This window comes from Arachis hypogaea, chromosome 11 (assembly GCF_003086295.3).
Source record: "Arachis hypogaea cultivar Tifrunner chromosome 11, arahy.Tifrunner.gnm2.J5K5, whole genome shotgun sequence".
In the NCBI taxonomy this organism is placed as follows: Eukaryota; Viridiplantae; Streptophyta; class Magnoliopsida; order Fabales; family Fabaceae; genus Arachis; species Arachis hypogaea.
In genome coordinates, this window is record NC_092046.1 from 132,195,019 (window position 1) to 132,202,985 (window position 7,967).

A 7,967-nucleotide genomic window follows, 5' to 3' on the forward strand; every position below is an offset into this window, starting at 1 on the left:
ATTAACCAGGATGAAACAGAATATTTAATGTAAGCAAGTATATTCATCAAGGTTAATTAACAACCAGTCATCCATGTAATTAAGACAAATGCATTGCCAAAACATTATAAAACAGTAGCAGCAATCATAGCAGCAATCATAATGAAGCAAATGCAGTTTCAATGCTATCATCAAGCATCAAAAAATATAACAAGGGTGATCATGAATTTTCAACAGAAAATTTCATCCCCTGTTTTCTCAGATTTCAATTTTCAGCTTTTCTCCCCCCTTTTGTCATCAAAGGGGCACCTGCAAGAAATATTTAACAAGGAAACATAATATGCAAAATATATCCCAAAACATAATCAAAAAGTGTCATCAGAGTATCACATAGTTATGCTACTGTCAGTCTCCAACCTAAGAAAATAAAGTAACTAATTGAGCCAAAGTGTGCCAATATCAAACAGTAAACAGAAATTTAATCATCAGAAAGATTAAAGTCAGATCCCTCAGCCCCTGCTTCACTACCAGCTTCATCATCAAGGCTTTCAAGCATTAAACCGACCCTTTCTTGGCATTTCTTCCAGGCCGTCTCATTTTCATATGCAAGTTTGCGAGCAGATTTGTGAAATTGAACCATGAGCTCGGACATGTTTGAGAATTCTGTGAGAATGTCTCTTAGGGACTCGGTTGCTTTTGAGGATTCTGGCCGGCTCTCAAAGTCATCATCAGAGGCCATAGATTTCTTTCCCTTTTTAACAGCCCCGCCTCCTTTGATCATAGAGACCTTGTTCTCTACATCCTCATTTGTTAAATCTACCTTAAAGTACTCAAAGATGCATGTGAAAAATATTCCATAAGGTAAATTAGCCTTTTTTGTACTCTTTACAGATTCCCACATATGTCTAATCATGAGATAGCTAAATGAAATAGATGATGAGGTAACAAGAGCAAAAATTATGAGGCAATCAGATACAGTTATCCTGTTATGAGAATCACTTTGTGGGGTGAGGATGTGAGTTATGATGCGGTGCAGCAGGGAGTTGGTTAGACCCAAAGCCTTGTGAGTAGGAACTGTTCCATCCAGTCCAGACAGATTTTCATAGATTTGATGAAGAACTTGCTTGTATGTAACCCCAACATGAGAATCCCATTTGTCACTCATGTAAACCTTCGGCCCTTCATCAATGTAACCAAGGGCAGAAGTAATGGTCTCAGTATTCAGAGTGATATGCACCCGTTTCACGTAGGAGTGAAGGCTGCCATCAATATATCTCAGATTCGCATAAAACTGTCTCACCAACCCTGGGTAAACCATTTTATGAATAAAGAGCAATGGTGACCATTTGAGACCATCAAACAGGGGTTGTAGGTCGATTCCTTTGGAGGCCAGAGACTCGATATTAACCAGATAGAAGGGGCAGAGATGCCGCTTTTCCAAAACCTCTTTGTGAAATTCAAAGAAAGCACATGTTGAAAACCTTGAAGGATCAAAATGGGAGTGTAGTTTGTGAAATTTATTCTTGAATTCCATTGAACTAAGGTTCGTGGGTTCTCTGGTTTCATGAAGCATGAATCCTTTTGTCTTCTGTGAACTCTTTCCGGATGCATGAGGAGTGGTCTTTTTCGGCGATGATGGAGGGGGTGATGTATGAGATTCCTCTTCTGCTTCTTCCATGCTTGGCTCCTTGGCCTTCTCGCTTTTTCTTCTTCCAGAGGATTTTGAGCAATAACTTTGCGCCTCATAGTTTCGGATTTCTCGTAGAGGGCTTTTGAGATAGGCGAATTCTCTCACTCTTCCTTGGTGCTGTTTTCTTTTTCATAATGAGGAAGATGAATGGAAATGGAAGTTGGAGAGGGAGAGGTGGCCGAAGGGTGAGGTGATGGGAGGGAGGTTAGAGGAGCATTAAATGCTTGATTGGAAAGAGAGAGTGGAGGGAGTTATTAGCCATTAAGAGAGCGGTTATTATCCAAAGGGGTTTCAAAAACTAAAAAGGGGTTTCCTTGAATCAAGGGATTAGTTGGAAGGAAAGATTTGATTTGACAATATGCTTCTTCCAACAAGATTTGATAGGACAACCAAGAGATTTTGTGAGTTTATTTTTTTCAAACAAAAACGGGAAACTAACAAAACTGTCATGGTGGGGTCAAGAAATTTTGATGGGGCCCATGAAAATTGAATGTGGCGTTGCCTCCCCCTTGATTATAGCTTCTTCCATCAAGCCCTCATTTTTATCTCATCCAAACCTACGAGACAAAACTTAACAGAGTCAAAAATTCACAAGTTATCAATGGAACTTAAATCAAACATTCCCAAACTTTTTCTCAAGGTGCAGAATCTGTCTTCACAGAGGGATTTTGTAAAAATATCAGCAATTTGGTCTTCATATTTTACAAATTGAATATCAATGGTACCCTTTTGCACATGCTCTCTAATAAAATGATATTTTATCTCAATGTGCTTGGTTCTTGAGTGCAGCACAGGATTTTTTGAAATGTTTATAGCACTCATATTATCACAAAATAAGGGTATACTATTGATTTTTAATTTGTAATCTTCTAATTACGTTTTTAACCAAATTAATTGAGAGCAACATGCAGATGCGGAAATGTATTCTGCTTCAGCCGTGGATAAAGCCACTGTGACTTGCTTCTTGCTTGACCACATGTTGAGTGAGCTTCCAAGGAAGCAACACATGCCGGATGTGCTCCGTCTATCCACTCTATCTCCCGAATAATCTGCATCACAAAACCCTACTACACAAAAGTCATCAGATTTAGGATACCATAATCCAAAATTACAAGTCCCCTTAATGTATCTAATGATGCGTTTAACAGCCGTAAGATAAAATTCTTTTGGGTGAGATTGAAACCTTGAGCATACACCCACACTTTATACAATATCCGGTCTAGAGCAGGTAAGGTACATTAGTGAACCTATCATTCCTCTATACCTTGTTTCATCCACATCTTGGCCATCATCATCCTTTTCAAGTTTTGTGTTAGGATGCATTGTTGTACCCATTGGTTTGGAATTTTCTAGGCCAAACTTTTTGATAAGTTTTTTTTGCATACTTTTCTTGGTGAATAAAAGTACCACTAGGAGTTTGTTTGATTTAGAGGTCAAGAAAGAAAGTTAGCTCTCCCATTAAACTCATTTCAAACTCACTAGTCTTAAGTTTTCCAAACTCTTCACATAAGGATACATTGGCCGATCCAAATACAATGTCATCAACATAAACTTGAATAATGAGTATATCATCATTAGATGCTTTAATAAATAAAGTAGTATCGGTGGTACCCCTTTGAAATTGATTTTCCAACAAGAAGGCACTAAGCCTTTCATACCAAGCTCTTGGAGCTTGTCTAAGACCATAAAGAGCCTTAGATAGTTTAAAAACATGATTTGGAAAATCTTTATGTTCAAAACCGGGGGGCTGAGCCACATACACTTCTCTATCAATAAAGCCATTAAGGAAAGCACATTTAACATCCATTTGAAACATTTTGAAACCCTTATGGGCAGCATAGGCAAGAAGCAACCTAATTGCTTCCATTCTAGCTACCGGAGCAAAAGACTCATCAAAATCTATACCCTCTTCTTGATCGTAACCTTGGGCCACTAATCTAGCCTTGTTACGAACAACTTGTCCATCCTCACCAAGTTTATTTTTAAACACCCACTTAGTACCCGTAACTTCCTTACCATCCGGATGAGGTACTAGTGTCCAAACCTCATTCTTGTCGAATTGAGCAAGCTCTTCTTGCATTGCCTTGACCCAAGATGGATCTTCAAGAGCTTGTTTGACATTGTTGGGCTCCATTTGAGACAAGAGGGCAAAGTTGCTTGGTTCGGATTGCCTTTTGGTGGAGGATCTTGTTGTTACTCCTTGAGAGGGATCACCAATTATGAAGTCATGAGGATAACCCCTCATAGACTTCCATTCTCTAGGCTTCCGAAGTGGTGTTGAGCTTTGATGAGTTTCTGGTGGTATCACTGTTTCAGTTTCTCGTGTCTGCTCAGGAGATAAAATGGAAATATCTCCTCCAATCTGATGAGACAAAACTGGACTGGCAGATTCTTCGTTTTGAGCAGATTTGGGATTTTCTTCACTTGTTCCAGCCTCTTCACCATCTGAATCATTATCTATCACAGAACTGGGAATTAAGTTAGAATCACAAAAAGTAACATGTATGGATTCCTCTATAGTTCTATGTTCCTTGAGATAAACTCTATATGCCTTGCTTGTGGTGGAATATCCAACAAACATTCCTTCATAAGATTTTAGATCAAATTTTCCAAGGTTTTATTTATTATTAAGTACAAAGCATTTGCATCCAAAAACATGAAAGTACTTAAGATTTGGAGGGGTTCCTTTCCATAGCTCATAAGGGGTTTTCTTCAACCCTTTTCTAATGATTGTCCTATTCAAAATGTAACAAGCTGTATTCACAGCTTCAGCCCATAAAAATTTAGGAATCTCATTCTCACAAAGCATAGCCCTAGTCATCTCTTGAAGGCTCCTTGATGAGCGGATAATTTATACGCTTTTTGGCATTGTTTTTAGTATGTTTTTAGTAGGATCTAGTTACTTTTAGGGATGTTTTCATTAGTTTTTATGTTAAATTTACATTTCTGGACTTTACTATGAGTTTGTGTGTTTTTCTGTGATTTCAGGTATTTTCTGGCTGAAATTGAGGGACTTGAGCAAAAATCAGATTCAGAGGTTGAAAAAGGACTGCTGATGCTGTTGGATTCTGACCTCCCTGTACTCAAAGTGGATTTTCTGGAGCTACAGAACTCGAAATGGCGCGCTTCTAATTGCGTTGGAAAGTAGACATCCAGGGCTTTCCAGCAATATATAATAGTTCATACTTTGGCCAAGAATAGATGACGTAAACTGGCGTTCAATGCCAGCCTTCTGCCCAAATCTGGCGTCCAGCGCCAGAAAAGGATCCAAAACCAGAGTTGAACGCCCAAACTGGCACAAAAACTGGCGTTCAACTCCACAAATGGCCTTTGCACGTGCAACACTCAGGCTCAGCCCAAACACACACCAAGTGGGCCCAGGAAGTGGATTTATGCATCAATTACTTACTCATGTAAACCCTAGTAGCTAGTTTATTATAAATAGGACCTCTTACTATTGTATTAGGTATCTTTGGTCTCAGTTTTAATCCATTGTTCATCTTAGGAGACTATTGATCACGTTTAGGGGGCTGGCCATCTCGGCCATGCCTGGACCTTTCACTTATGTATTTTCAACGGTAGAGTTTCTACACTCCATAGATTAAGGTGTGGAGCTCTGCTGTTCCTCAAAGATTAATGCAAAGTACTACTGTTTTCTATTCAATTCTTCTTATTTCGCTTCTAAGATACCCATTTGCACCCAAGAACGTGATGAAGGTGATGATTATGTGTGACGCTCATCATCCTTCTCCCTTATGAACGCGTGCCTGACAAACACTTCTGTTCTACATGAATTAAGCTAGAATGAATATCTCTTAGATCTCCTAACCAGAATCTTCGTGGCGTAAGCTAGAATGATGGCAGCATTCAAGAGAATCCAGAAAGTCTAAACCTTGTCTGTGGTATTCCAAGTAGGATTCAATGATTGAATGACTGTGACGAGCTCCTAACTCGCGATTGCAGGGCGTTAGTGGCAGACGCAAAAGGATAGTAAATCCTATTCCAGCATGATCGAGAACCGACAGATGAATAGCCGTGCCGTGACAGGGTGCGTGAGCATATTATTCACTGAGAGAATAAGATGAAGCCATTGGCAAGGGTGATGCCTCCAGACGATTAGCTGTGCCGTGACAGGGCATTGGATCATTTTCCCGTGAGATGACCGAAAGTAGCCATTGACAGTGGTGATGTATCACATAAAGCCAGCCATGGAAAGGAATGAGACTGATTGGATGAAGATAGCAGGAAAGCAGAGGTTCAGCGGAACGAAAAGCATCTCCATTCGCTTATCTGAAATTTCTACCAATGATTTACATAAGTATCTCTATCCCTACTCTATTATTTATTATTCGAAAACATCTTCATCACTTTATATCTGCCTGACTGAGATTTACAAGGTGACCATAGCTTGCTTCATACCAACAATCTCCGTGGGATTCGACCCTTACTCACGTAAGGTATTACTTGGACGACCCAGTGCACTTGCTGGTTAGTTGTATCGAAGTTGTGAACCATGGTATTGGCACCATGTTCTTGGCGCCATTGCCAGGGAAAGAAAGAGCCATGAATTTTACATCATTAAAGTGTAATCACGATTACGCGTACCAAGTTGCTCATGTTGCCAGGGATTGTTCGAGCCTGGACATCACAATTTCGTGCACCACTCCTATTCCTTCTTTCAACCACCCTATTTTGTTGGGGGTTTCTAGGACATGAAAAGTTATGAGAAATTCCTAAGTCATCACAGAATTTTTCAAAGTCTTGATTTTCAAATTCTCTTCCGTGATCACTTCTCAAATGAGCAATTTTTAAATCTTTTTCATTTTGAATTTTCTTGCAAAAAGTTGAGAAAGCATGAAAGGCATAATTTTTATGAGCAAGGAAAAGTACCTAACCAAATCTAGAGTAATCATCTACTACCACAAGACCATAGTATTTACCTCATAAACTTTGAGTTCTTGTTGGTCCAAAAAGATCAATATGTAACATCTCTAATGGCCTTTTGGTTGAAATTCCATCTTTAGGTTTAAAAGAGGATTTTACTTGTTTGCCCATTTGGCAAGCATCACAAGTAAGATCCTTATCAAATTTGATGTTTGGAATTTCTCTAACCAGATTTTTCTTAACTAGCTTAGAAATTTGGTACATGCTTGCATGACCTAACTTTCTATGCCATAGCCATTTTTCAGATTCAAGAGATGTAAAGCATGTTACATTTTGTTCTTTTAGGTCCTCAAGAGTCAATCCATACACATTATTGCATCTTTTAGCTTCAAATAAAATATCCCCAGTTTTCTCACAAACAACTAAACAAACATACTTCCTAAAAATAACCTCAAAGCCTAAATCACACAGTTGACTAACACTAAGTAAATTATGTTTCAATCCATTCACAAGAAGAATATCATTTATACAAGAAGAAAAGTTTTTACCAACTTTTCCAACAGCCACTATTTTCCTTTCGCATCATCACCAAAAGTGACAAGTCCTCCATCATATTCATTAAGCTTTATGAAGAAGGTTGTCTTTCCGGTCATATGCCTAGAGCATCCGTTGTCCATATACCACATGTTTTATTTTCATTTGGATGCTAGGCACACCTGATCTATGTGATCTGCCATGAGACAAGGTTGTGACTTGGTCTCGGATTCCTCATCATCATCATCCGAGTCATTTTCCAAATCTTCTCATGAAGCCATCAGTCCCTTCTTCTTTCCTCTTTTTGGCTTCTCTTCCTTCTTCAACTTGGGACAATCAGATTTGAAATGCCCCATTTCCTTGCAGTTGTAACAAGTTACTTTGCTAAGGTCTTTCTTCATTTTCCTTGAGCTGCCGCCTTTGCCTTTGAGCTTCACCATTTTTCTGAATTTTTTTTCAAATAACACAAATTCATTTTCAGATGAGTTATCACCGGATTCATCATCCAGAGGGTTAGTGACAGAAGAAAAAGCTATTCCTTCCTTTTTTGAATCCTTTTTTAAGTAGGTGTTTTCAAAAGCAAGTAAATTTCCTCTCAAATCATTATAGGTCATAGAGTCAAGACCACTACTCTCAGAGATAATTAAAGCTTTTGTTTTCCACTCTTTTGTGAGACATCTCAACACTCTTCTCACTAGCACAGATTCAGGATACTTGATTCCTATAGCATCCAAGCCAACAATGATGGTGTTGAAGCGTTCAAACATCTCATCAATGGATTCTCCTTCCTTCATTGCAAACATTTCATATTCTCTGTTTAACATATCAATCCTGGTCTTTTTCACAATGGTTGTTCCTTCATGAGTAACTAGGAGTTTAT